Source organism: Lissotriton helveticus, chromosome 5_1 (assembly GCF_964261635.1).
Source record: "Lissotriton helveticus chromosome 5_1, aLisHel1.1, whole genome shotgun sequence".
Classification (NCBI taxonomy): Eukaryota; Metazoa; Chordata; class Amphibia; order Caudata; family Salamandridae; genus Lissotriton; species Lissotriton helveticus.
The window spans coordinates 391,475,291-391,487,875 of NC_136065.1; the positions used below are offsets into that span (position 1 = coordinate 391,475,291).

Here is a 12,585-nt window from a genome sequence, read left to right on the forward strand (position 1 = left end):
CTTCTCCTTCCTGATTGATCGGTTGAGTTTTCGCAGATCCAGAATGGGTCTGTATTCTGCTTTTCGACCCTTCTTCTTTACTAAGAAGTATATTGAGTAGACCCCCTTCCTTTTTTGAGTTATTGGCACCTTCTCAATGGTTGATTTTCGCAGAAGGGTGGCAACTTCGCTCTGCTATATTTTCATCTGGTGTCCCGATGATGGAATCGAAGGAAGTGAGGGAGGATGGCGTCGAAAACATAGAGAGTACCCATTCTGCAGCGTAGCTAACACCCACTGACTTGTCCTTTGTGATAGCTTGCCACTCTTCGAGATGATTTGCAATACTTTCCCCCAACTGGAGTGGTGAACGGCGATGGGGGAAGTGGGCACTAATTGTTTGGCCTGCGTCTTGGCAGGGGTGTTAGCCTGATGCTGGTTTCCTCTTCCTCTGGACGAACGCCTACCCTAATATTGAGATCTTTGTTGACCTTGCTAATCCTGGTTTTTCTGCCAATGAGGGGTCTGAACTATCTGTTGGGGGGATCGCCAATTGTAAGGGCCTGAATCGTTTGCGGAATTCTTTTTTCTCTAGACCCAGTGCCTTTAGTGTGTTGAGCTCCGCCTTCATCCGGGACATTTCCTCATCTGTGTGAGATCCAAACAGAGATGATCCGGAGAAGGGAAGATTCACGATGCGTGACTGTGCCTCTGGTTTGAGCCAGGAGGTTCTTCTGGCACATATTCCATGTGCATAGGCATGAGCAGAAAGAGTAGCTCCATCAGCTGCCGTGCTGATAACTTGGTTAGCCACCAAGCTGCCTTCATGCAAGATTTCCTTAAAGTCCTTGCAAGACAGGCACTTTCCAAATGTAAGCGCGCTGAAAGCCACAAAGCTAACGCTCGCTGTGTTGAAAGCTGGAAACTCTTTTTTTAAAACTGTCACCTCTTATTCTCACTTGCTGCTAGCGCACGCTGCACTTTGACAATTATCACGCTTTTAAAAAGTTTTAACCTGTTGCACCTATCTTCTTATGCTGCACATAACTCGTTTTTTTAAAAAGAATTCCACTAAATACCTCCATACCGCTTGCACCAGACTCTCTCCGGTCCACCACAGCTCTTGTAGATGATTGAGTGGAGGGAGAAGCACACGCCGGAAATACTCACTTCCCGGAGGCTACTAGACGGATGCCATTTTCAGTTGGCAGTCTAATTGTCACGCATAGGCACTCCCCAGGTCTGCATTTTAGACCGGGATGGGGCGGACGCGCCGAAGGCGCACCTAAGGCAAGCCCATCTGCGCCAGTACGGGACCAGGGGCCAGGATTCCTGCTCAAGCCACCCTGGCTCGACCGAAACCTACAATATATACTTACACAGAGCTCCAGACATGAACACAGGAGTTCACCCACCCCTCCTGCCAGCACTCTCTGGTCGCCACTGAGCCCCTGAGCTGCTCGGTCTGCAGATTCACAGCGGCAACCAAGTTGCTTCAGGTAAAGGGTACAAGGGGAAAGTAAGATCACACTGATTATTGGAAGATGGGATTAATAAATTGCAGATCCCTCCCTAAACACGCAATCGAGATCAGGCTTCTAATAGAAGAGGAAGAGCTGGAGGTTCTTTTTCTGATGGAAACCTGGCTCCGAGAAAGCTCTGGCCCAGATATTGTAAACGCCCTTCCCCAGGGCTTTGAAATATATCGGCATGATAGAACAGGGACTATAGGGGGGGGGGCTTAGCTAATATTTGCAAATCGCACCTAGCCTGTGTTATCAACCCTCTCACCATAGCCAATTGCGAGGCTTTGCCTTCAGACTGTCTCTCACCCCGGCCTGCTCCTTCTCAGGCTGTCTCATCTACAGACCGCCAGGGTCATGCATTCCATTTTTAGAAGCTGCCCCAGACATCCTGGCCAGCTTCATAATAGGAAAAAGCGCCTTTACTGTCTTAGGCGACTTCAACATCCACCTGGACGACCACTCTAACCCTTCGACTAGGAGATGTGTAGCCGACTTGGATGCCATGCAGCTCACCCAATTGGTACACAGGCCCACTCATGAAAAGGGCCACACACTGGACCCCATTTTCTCTAATGACTCTAGACTCAAAGGCGGGCAAGAATATCTGGGGTGCTACAGTCTCTTCACTGGCTCCCCATCCGAAAGCGGATAATGTTTAAAACCTTGACGCTGGTGCATAAGGCACTCTCTGGTTCCGGAGCAAAGTATCTGCAGCGTAGACTGGCCCTCTATCGTCCGGCCCGCTCTTTGCGGTCGGAGTCTTTGTTCATGGCCGTGGTTCCCCGGGTGAGGAAGGCTCGCACTGGGGGTCGTTCCTTCAGCCTTAAGGCTCCCCAGCTGTGGAACTCTCTGCCCCTTGCTCTACGCAGTATTCCCAGTCTGATCCTGTTCAGGAAAAGCCTGAAGACCTGGCTTTTTAACCTTTAGGTTGTTTTCTTTTCTTTTTTATGTTTTCCTCGCTGTTCACTGTTATGTTTTTTAAACTGCTGAGTCGCCCTCATATAGCGCCGGGACACTCTTGTTGAGTAGCCGTGCGCTATATAAATAAAAGTTTAACATAACATAACATAACATAACATAACAAAGCACTAGCCCCCATACGCATGCCATGGACAGACCATTTCTTCATCCCAATCCAGTTTCAAAAACCACACATCACACAGACAAAAAAAGTTAGCCCTGCACTGGGTCGCAAATGGCCAAGACAGGCTCCTGAAGCTTGGACAACAGACCTTGAGGCATCTCACCCACCAAATTCTAAAGATCTAAAAGAAGCCCATGAAAACTGGGTATCCTGGATAAACGGATCCATAGAATGGAACTTCAAGAAACCAAGTCCAATAAATTCAAAACACTCCAACAGATCTTCCTGGTTCAACCGTGAGCTGGTCAATCTAAAGAAAAACTGTGAGAAGCTAGAACGAAATTGGAGAAAATCGTATGACCCCAAGCTTAAAACAGCCTACAAACTAGCTATCCAGCAATACCACAAGGAAATTAGGAAAAATTGAGAAGTCCTCCAACTCTTCAAAGGAGCTCTTTAAAATTGTAAAATCCCTCTCCACAATCAACCCAAGCACAACTGTCTCCCAATGCTCAAAAGAGAGATGCAATGAGCTAGCCTCGTTTTTCAAGAGAAAGGTAGAAAACATTTATAACTCACTCCACCCTAACATCAGTATTGCACCAATAGTCACCGAAGCCCCCAACATCTCTCCAGAACCTCCCTGGAATACAGAACAGCCACCACCTTCGCTCACCCCTGCTCTGCTCACTTTCCCAGAACTTAGCGAGGAAGAGGTTAGGTCCTTGTTACAGGTCATCAAATCAGGGTCCCCTCTAGACCCGGCCCGCCTCACATTCTTTCTCAAGGTGGGAAAAGCATCCTAACCCAACTCCATCACCTCATTTCCCTATCCCTGAAAAGTGGGATAGTACCGAAAGAGTGGAAGCATGCCATTGTTAAACCTCTGTTAAAAAAAAAACAACTTGACCCAACCTCTCTGTCAAACTACCGTACGATCTCATTACTTCCCATCCTGGGCAAGATAGCTGAAAAACACGTTAATCACACTATCTCGCAATTCCTAATTTGAATTTTGAATTTGAAGGGATTTGTACAGCGCTCGTACACCTGGCGGTTTCTTGGCGCTAACTGGCGACCACTACTCGGTGAGTCGGAAAAGGGGAAAGGTGAACATTCAGGATGGGAAGGCTTGGGTGAAGAGGAAGGTCTTGAGGTCTCTGCGGAAAAGGGGGTACTGGGTGCAGGTTCTGAGGGACAATGGGAGAGAGTTCCAAAAAGCTGGACCCGTGGTTGCAAACTTGGAACCACCCCACTTCTTCCGTTTGAAGCGGGGAACCAAGAGAAGATGGTGAGAGGAGGATCGGAGGTCTCGTGAGGGAGTGTAGGTTTGAATAGCCGAGTTGATGAAGGAGGGGGCAGAACCTGTCCTGGCTTTAAAAATGGTGCAGCCGAGCTTGAATAGGACGCGCTGCCGAACGGGGAGCCAGTGCAGGGAAAAGAGGAGAGGAGTTACATGGTGTGATTTGGAAAGGTTAAAAACCAGCCGAGCGGCCTGGTTTTGAACCAGCTGGAGACGCCTCATAAGGTAGTCAGGCATGCCATGGTAGAGGACATTGCCATAATCCAGGCGAGAAGTCACCATGGCCAGAAGGATTAGTTTGAGCGCGTCTGGGGTCAAAAAATCGTGAGACTCTGCGGATTGTCCTGAGTGAAAGAAAGGCTGAGGAAACCACAGCAGAGACTTGAGAGTGTAGGGAAAGTTGGTTATTGATTTTGAAACCAAGTGTTTTGACAGAGGATACAGGAGTGGGTGGGGGACCTAAGGAGGGGGGCCAAAAGGAGGGGGACCAGGGACTGGAGCAACCACCTGTCAACACCAGCTCCGTTTTATCGGGGTTGAGTTTCAGGTGGTTGAAATTCATCCCGTCCTGGATGAAGGTCATGATGGACTGAACCTTCGACATAGACTCAGGGGCAGAGGAAAGGCGGAAAATGAGCTGGAGATCATCTGCATAGTTGTACACAGAGACCTCCAGTTGCTGTAAAGCAAAAATAAGAGGGGCGATGTAAAGATTAAATAAAAGGGGGGATAAAGAGGAACCCTGGGGGACACCACACTGGATGGGTAAAAATTCCACAGAGAACTCTCCCAGACGAACCGCCTGAGTCCGGCCGCTCAAGAAGGAGGATAGCCATAGTAGGGCTGTTCCTCGGATTCCCGCCGCCTCGACACGTGAGAGTAAGATGGTATGGTCCACTGTGTGTCCTAGAAGACAATGGTATCATACATCTGACACAAATGGGTTTTCGACCTAAACACAGTACCAAGTCAGCCTTACTTGTTGTCCCCGAAAATCTAAAAAGCATTTTAGACGAAGGAAGATCTGCTGCAATCGTGCTTCTGGACCTCAGCGCGGCGTTTGACACGGTAGACCACGCCGTACTGATCAACAAAATGAAGGGGATTGGAATCAGAGGTACAGCCATCAAATGGCGGGCCTCTTTCCTAGATGGTACATCCTTCCAATGCATGGAAGCCGGAATCTTCTCAGACTCCTTTTCAGCCCCATGGGGAGTCCCTCAGGGATCCTCCCTAAGTACGAACCTTTTTAATTTATACCTAAGCTCACTTGCCCACATAGTACAGGAGTTCGGTCTCTCCATTGTGTCATACGCCGATGACACTCAACTAGTGGTCTCTATCTCAGACTCCCTCAAATCAGACCATAGACAGTTAGCCCCTTGCCTTGAAAAAATTGGTGCCTGGATGGCCGAGTGCAGCCTCAAATTGAATGGGGATAAAACCGAGCTTATGGTCCTAGGCAGTAACTTCAGCCCGCGATCGGAGATCCCCTGGCCAGCTAAATGGGGTACCCCCCAAAAAAAAATCCATAAAAAATCTTGGGATCTGGCTGGACCAGAACCTAACGATGGAGACCCAAGCAAAAAAACTGGCGAGCACCTGCTTTGGGATGCTCCAAATGATCAGGAAAATTCTGTCCCTTCTCCCAAAAAACTTAAGAAGACAGTGGTTCAAGCTTTAGTGGTGTCAAGGCTTGACTACGGCAACTCCCTATACTTATGCTCCCCCAAATATGTCACAGACAGACTGCAGGTGGTACAGAACGCAGCAGCCAGACTGCTTCTAAAAATACCAAGGCAACAGTCAGAGCCTCCCTTAAGGAGCTACACTGGCTTACGGTCAGAGCCAGGATCAAATTCAAATCCCTTTGTCTGGCGCACAGAGCTATGCACTGGAAAGGCCCCTCGCTTCTACGAGAACTGGCCTCGCAGTACCTACCCCGTCGACATCTCAGATCAGGATCACACTTTCTGATGAACACCACCAGAATTAAACGATCCAGATGGGGCGAGAGGCCATTCAAACACCTGATACCCAAGCAATGGAACAGCATGGACCCAGAGCTGCGAATGACAGAGAATGAAATGACCTTTAAAAAAAGATTTTGAAAACATGGCTGTTTCCCTAAATACTTAGCTGCTGGAATTCTCCTGTCGTGTCTCATACAGCGCTGGGAAACCTAAGGGTAGCTACGCGCTCTATAAATCCCTAAACCTAAGGTAACTTGTCTAAGAATCTTTGCAGGGAGTCCCACAGAGACCTGTCATACCGGCCCAAGAGAGCCGATGCACTCGAGACCTTCACCATAGAGGCTGATGTGCCACATACCTTTCTTCCCCACTAATACTGTGTCTTACTTTCCTTATATGGTAGTTCAGTAAAGGAGGAAGCAATAGCATGAGTCATTTTTGCTGCAGCGATAATCACAGAATCTGGAGGGGGGGGGGTCAGATTTAAGGAAAAGCGGATCCTCTTCAAGGGAGCGATATTTCTTCAAAATGCTAGCCAGCGTGGTCTTAAGTGTCGCTGGTGTGAGGAAAATGTTCATCACTGGCTCTATGAGGGCAGGTACCAGAGGTCTAAATGCTGCCCTTTGGTGTAAAGTCTCAAAGATAACAGAGAAAGAACTCTGTCTAGTCGGCATAGGAATGCTTAGCTTCATTGCCAAGAACATCCTGAAAAGTGGTAACATCATCCACCGGAGAGACTCTCAACGACAGGCTGTCAGTAAGAGTAGGTGAATAGTCTCTGTGTGACGTGTGAGAGGAAGAGGAGGAAGGCGTTGGAGATCTGTGCCTTCTCCTTCTGCTTCTAGATCTAGATCTCCTTCTGTGAGAGTACGCAGAAGTGCGGCTACGATCTCTGGTTCTTGATGGAGTACGTTCTCTATCCACTGCCTGTATCAGTCGAGCTAATGGAGACCTGTGAAGGGGGCTCGAGTACTGCTGTGCCCTTGTAGCTGGAGTTGTGGCCCAGTGATGTAAGGGTCTGTTCCATCTTGGCGAAAGATGGATGAAGGATATTTTTGCCCTTCTCACCCCTCCGGAGAATGTGGAGAGGAGGGGGGTTCTCCTTTTCTTGTGCTGGCCTGGTTGTAAAATCTTGGTGTCCCCTGAACGTCTGACCGCCGGAGACCTTGACGTTGAACCTCTGCGAGAGCTGGAAGAACCTGTTCTCGACGTTGGTGATGGTGACCGGCTTACCGGACTTGAGGCCTCTTCGAACTGGTGTCTCGATGTTGATCTGGATTGCCTGGGCAGAGACTGCCTTCTCGAATTCAACTGCCGTGTCGGTGACGCCTGCCTCGACGTAGACCTTCCCCTCTTGGACGGAGGACTCAATCGACTGGCCTCTCGACATTGAACGGCTACTCAACGCCGACGGAGTACCGTGTTTCGACATCAGCCGCCTTTGTTCTGAAGATCGAAGTCTTGATGTCGACTGGCGGTGTACTGCCGTCGACGGAGATTTCTGCCTCGACTTCGAAGATCTCTGCATGGACCTCGACGGAGACTTCTGCCTCGACGCCAACAACGGAGTGTTGTATTTCGTCGTCGAAGATCTTTGGGCTGACTTTGACGGAGACTTCTGCCTCGACGTCGGTGACGGAGTCTTGCGCCTCGATGTCGAAGATCTTTGGAATGATCTTGGCGGAGACCTGTGGTGACGAGGGAGTGATGTGTCTCGACATTGATCGCCTAGCCATCATTAACAGACTTGTCCCTCGATGTCGATCGTCGCCTAGTTGACAACGACGGAGGGCCTGTTACCTTCGTCGACGCTGATATTGTGTTGATTTCTTAGAAGAATGTTGCTCCAGCATCACCGTAGTCTTCGACGCCGATTTCTTCATCGTCGGAAGCTTTGACGTCGATCTCGGCGCCGATGGAGAACAGGTCGGGACCTTGCCTCTCGACGTCGACAGAGTTCTCTTTTTCTGCTGCCTCACTGGAGACCTACCTCTTTCAGAGAGGCCATAAAGTTGAATTCTCTCCCTGTCTTTGATGGTCCTTCTCTACAACTTCTTACAATGATGACAGTTAGTAGAAGAGTGAGAATCAGGGAGGCAGAGGATACACATAGGGTGTGTGTCTGATCAAGCCTTCTTCTTGCCACAGACAGGGCACGGATCAAATAAAGAAGGCATTTCTGACAGAAATAAACCTTTTCTGGAACTCAAATAAGGTGTCACTCTCACTCGAAGGCAAAAAGACGTCGAGTGAATGTAAAAATCTTCAAAATTATCAGATATTTTTTGACAGAAAGCCAAAAAAAGGAAAAGCTGTGAATCCAGGATCCTGATTGAAGGAGCCGGAAAGAACAACTGACCTAACTGTCACCCCTGAGGCATGATGGGAAGCTAGGGGTCATAGCTGCCTTAAAGACACTGTGCCACTTTTGTATGAAAATGCTTTTGTTTTCTATGCTATTGGTTTACAATGCAGCCTGTAGGCTAACAATGTCTGCTTTATTTGCAGTTCTTTCTTCATGAGGTTTACGCATTAAAAATAGAGTTCAAGTGCTACTTGCCCTCTTGTGTTTTTATAATATATATATATACATATATATATATATATATATATATATTCTTTACCACACCAAACTTTTCCATTCAAAGAAGGCGCTGACTCCGTGAATCTTAGTTCAAAACGTTTATTCCATGTTCAGTTGCTGCTCAGACGCGTTTCGGCGGCTTGCTCCCGCCTTGCTCACACTATATATATATATATAATATGTATTTTGCAAAAGCAGTTTGTGTTTTATTACATTGTTTAGTCTCCTAGATGGTAGCTGCATTGTTATGAGAAAATAAACAAACAGAGAGACGATTCTTACGGTGATATCAATCACTGCAAGCTGCAGTAATGATTTATTCTTCCATCAAAGTGCAAATAATACGGACAAATGACGCGTTTCGGCTAACACAGTAGCCTTGCTCACATACCGGCGTCGCTCAAAGGTCTGACTTAAATACTTAAAGTGTCAAAATCACGTGATTTTACATAACTACCAATTGGATGGACAGAAAAGAAATACTCTCACAAATGTAAAACTACACAAATGTAAAAAACGGTTGGCGAAGGACTCATTGAAGTAAGTAATATACATAGAATGGATACATGTACATTGTTCTAATTACATATGAAATGCAAAATACACAATACATAAGTTAGCGCCCGAAATTAAGTGATAATAATATGACAAAATAATGAAAAAGTAACAGCCCTCATTGATGAGAGCAGGCACACTGACAGGAAAACATGAATAATAATGGAATATGTAAGGCGCTTATTAAATACGCTCTTACAATATATTGGTGACAAATTAGAAAACATGACTGCACAAATGCAAGAAAAACCCATGTGCTTGATAGTATAGGAGCATGCCTAAACATCACTATTCCTAATAAAGTTCTCTCTGTCAACTGGACATTGGTCATGTTATGTAGACTTCTCGGGCATACCAAAGAAAAAACAAATATACTGTTGACCTATATTGCCCCTAATCAGATAGGTGGAGAGTCCTTCTCCACAATTGTGCATCCAAATCTGTAGTAGTGTGGCTCACTGGTTAGAGGCGGCAGACCCGAGAGCAGAGGACGGCCCGGGACCAGGGTTCGATTCCCGGCGCGGCAGGTTTCTGGACCAGGGTCAGCGGACTCGATAATTCTCTCGCCTCGGTGCCCACTCTGATCAGCGATCACACTCGGCAACTCTGGGCATTAGCTTGCCTCATCTTCACTAACGGCCCCACCAGACCGCCGGGGATGCCTGGTCTCACCCTGGAGATACCCATTAAGGGACCATCTCTCAGGGAAGCCAGGAAGGGTTTCGCAGCGGTCGAAGCGCCTTGGGACCCTACGGGTAAGTAGTGCGCTATATAAATGCCTATACATACATACATACTAAATGAAATGTGCTGTAAAGTGACAAGTGCTAAAAAAATGATATAAAGAACAACCTAGAGAAAAGGGGGGAAGAGCTGAGATGTCAGAGCTGGTTCAGAATAAATCGGAGAGTCCCCCACCAAGTGTGGCATTAACGGAAGGGGGTCACTGAGCAGCGGGAAAATCCTGCAAGCCAAAAGTTAGGAAACAGGTACAGAATAAGACCAAACGCAATCCCAGACATATGTACAAAGCAGAAAACATGCACTAGAACAGAGGAGGATGGACGTCACAGCGAGTTGGTTGGATGTGCTCAGGCTCCCATACAGGGTGATTTAAAGATAATGATGTAGATCTTCATAGATGTTCAACACTTTGGGAGCCTTGGTGTCAAGTTCGATAATGTACTTTGTCTCAAGCTGTCTAAGTTGCTTTTCGCGGTTCCCTCCTCTCTTATTGAGAGGAACACTGTCAATGACAAAGTATTTGAGCACATTGAGGTTGTTGTCATGCTCCATTATGACGTGTCGGGCAACTGGATATGTTGGATCAGAATTCACAGTTGCCCTGAGGTGTTGTAAAATACGCTGATAAGCCGGCAGCTTAGTGCTGCCGACGTAACGTAGACCACACGCACATTGCAGAATGTATACCACATGATCAGTGCGGCACATGTAGTGGCCCTTCAAACTGACCGGGGCATCTGAGAAAGCAGTTTTGAAAGTTTTAACATCAATGCCAAATTTGCATACACGACATGTGCTACATTTATAGAAGCCTTTGCTAGGTCCAAGCCAACCTATTTTGTGGTCGAGTTCAGGGCTGGTTTTGACCAGATCGCTGCGCATAGAGCGAGCTTTCCTGTACGTAAAGTTGGGCTTAATGGGTAACACCTGTGACAGGACAGTGTCAGTCATGACTATAGGCCACTGGGCATTGATGATGCTCTTAATCCTATTGGCCTGTCTACTATACGTAGAGATGAACCTGCATGGAACCATTTCACCAGTGGTTAGACTATTTCTATGGCTCACGTTAGGGAGCGTTTGTGTAGCTAACGTGGCCGATATGGACTGGGGTTGTAGCAAGGCTTGTCTGTCGTGTGCATTGGCTTATTTGAGAGCAGAGTCAAGCAGTTTCGCTCTATAGCCTCTTTGCAGAAACCTATTTCTAGCTGCTTCCTGTGCTGCAATTAATACTTTAGAGGTACTACACGCTCTGGGTATCCTCAGAAACTCACCATATGGTAGACTAGAGATGGTAGGCTGAGGATGAAAGCTTGTGGTGTGTGGGAGTGTATTCCCTGCCGTAGCTTTACGGAACAAACGTGTTTCTAACCTTCCATTTTCCTCATATACTGTGATGTCAAGAAAGTTTACTGTGCATCGGTCACTGTGTTGTGATTTGCAGATTGAGCTGATTGATGTTGATGGCTTCAACAAATTGTAAGGCCTGATTCTTAGTGCCTTTCCACACGACAAAAATGTCGTCTATGTACCTCCATATGTGTACTACATGTTCGTCTACCAATGCTTTGTGTTGCACCATGAGCACATGCTTCTCCCACCAACCAACGTGCTGTATATATATATATATATATGTTTTCCATATATATTTTTTATTATTTCTGGGGTCCGCGCACATACGCTGGAATATTTAGTGCTTATGACTATTAATGAGGATCCCCTGGAAGAGAATTACACTATTACAGAATGGCATTATATCATTAATTGCTCTGGAATATAGAGTGTAAACTTTCAGGAATATGTTTTTGTCACAAAAATAAACTTTCACAGTTCCTGCATCAATACAATATGACCAATAGCCACATAACTGTATATAATGACCACAATCAAATCAGCCGCGGTCGGTGCAGGTAAGAGCGGTGGGGTGGGGGGTTTCGACAGATGACAAGGGAAAATTAATTACTTCATTTGACCTCGTAGTCGTCTGTCGAATTCCCCCCCCCCCCCCCCCCAACCTGGTCCCACCACTCTTATCTACACGGGCCACGGCTGCAATCAATCACAAAAACATGAAAATGGTTTAACACTGTTTGTTAAAACCTGTGCACAAGTCTAGCAATATGTGCTATGGTAAAATGGGAATGTAGATTAGTAAGTATGACAATAGCTGGACATGGCCTCACGTTAACTGGAGTGGGGTACACCGGCTGTTACAATTGAATGAGGTACTATAAGACAACCCTGTCTTTGACAAATATGACACTGCCAAAAGCTTGACTGCGTATCAAGAGAGAGAGAGAGGACCAGAAAGCTAGTCCTTATCCCCGGGGTTTATATATAGTGTTAATCAAAAAGAGACTAGCTTATGCATTATAAGTAGGACAAAATGTTTAAGGACTCAGGTATGTTTTGTCATGGGATGGGAGCATCTGGTTAGTGTGCTCATGAAGCCCTCACCCACCAACCTAGTTGGTGGCATGCTTCATCATCGGGCCCACCCAGTGACACCTAGCGTGTCCCGGGTGTGCTTCAACGCCTGATTACAGCGGAGCAGGTATGTCGCTGAGTGTGCGGTGAAGAGTGTTGTGAATGTGATGTTAAAACGGCTTGGCGATGGTCCCAGTACCCGAAGGTGAATTAGACTTTAATACCTGGGCCACCGTCAGCGGTTAAAAATAAGGCTGTAGGATGTTGGAGGCAAGTTACGACCTCCCACATCCATGGTAAGTCAACATGTTTCAGCCAGTGCCTTATGAATATGCTGGCTTTCTTCAGGACTAAATAAAAATAAGTGTATGTGATTAAACTAGTGGGTGTGTAATTCAGACTATGTGTAT

General features: G+C 46.8%; 1 protein-coding gene across 14 annotated transcripts in view; it reads right to left on the bottom strand.

Moving 5' to 3' along the window:
• The window catches only part of TMEM269 (transmembrane protein 269), a 159,115-nt gene that overhangs the window by 78,620 nt on the left and 67,910 nt on the right, over positions 1-12,585 (bottom strand). The gene's annotated exons all lie outside the window — the stretch shown is intronic.